Below are 753 nucleotides of genomic sequence, written 5' to 3' on the forward strand. Positions count from 1 at the left end.
TACTGTTTTTTATATTGTTGTTTGTAAGGAGTAAGGTTTTAAATTTGGCCCCATATAGAGTGAGGCCTCAGCCTGCGTCTTATGTTGAATACGGCCCTGAGTATTAGAACACTTGCTTAATGTGAAATATACTGAAATCTACTGAAATTTAGTGAATTTTACTGAAATCTGTTGAAATCTAATCAACTCTGTTGAAATCTACTAAAATTTACTGAAATCTGCTGAATTGTATTGAAATCTACTTAAATCTGTTGAATTCTATTAAAATCTACTATATTCTGCTAATATCTAGTGAAATCTTTTTAAACCTTCGGAAATATACTGAAATCCACTAAATTTTACTAAAATCTTCTGAAATCTACTGAATTCTGCAGATGCCTACTAGAATCTGCTTACTGAATGTGAAGAAAGCCTCGTTGTCATTACAAGTTTAATATAAAATTATTTCACACACAAAAGTCATATTAAGATCCTAAAAAGAAATTATTCATTCTAGAATTTCTAGAATTTTGAAATATGGCGAATGCATATGTATAACACTAACTTTGACGAGAAAGTTTAATTTAAATCATATAATACTTTGTAAACGAATACAACGGGTGTCCTAATACTTATGAACGCCAATGTATACATATCCCTTTCCATGCTCGGTTAGACAAATCTTTAATCATACTTTTTGTCGATCTACCTCTGGGTTGTGCTAGATTGTGAATATGTCCTTTTTTTTTTTTTAACTTGCTGGAATAAAAGAAC

Source organism: Habropoda laboriosa, unplaced genomic scaffold, assembly GCF_001263275.1.
Source record: "Habropoda laboriosa isolate 0110345459 unplaced genomic scaffold, ASM126327v1 scaffold409, whole genome shotgun sequence".
Classification (NCBI taxonomy): domain Eukaryota; kingdom Metazoa; phylum Arthropoda; class Insecta; order Hymenoptera; family Apidae; genus Habropoda; species Habropoda laboriosa.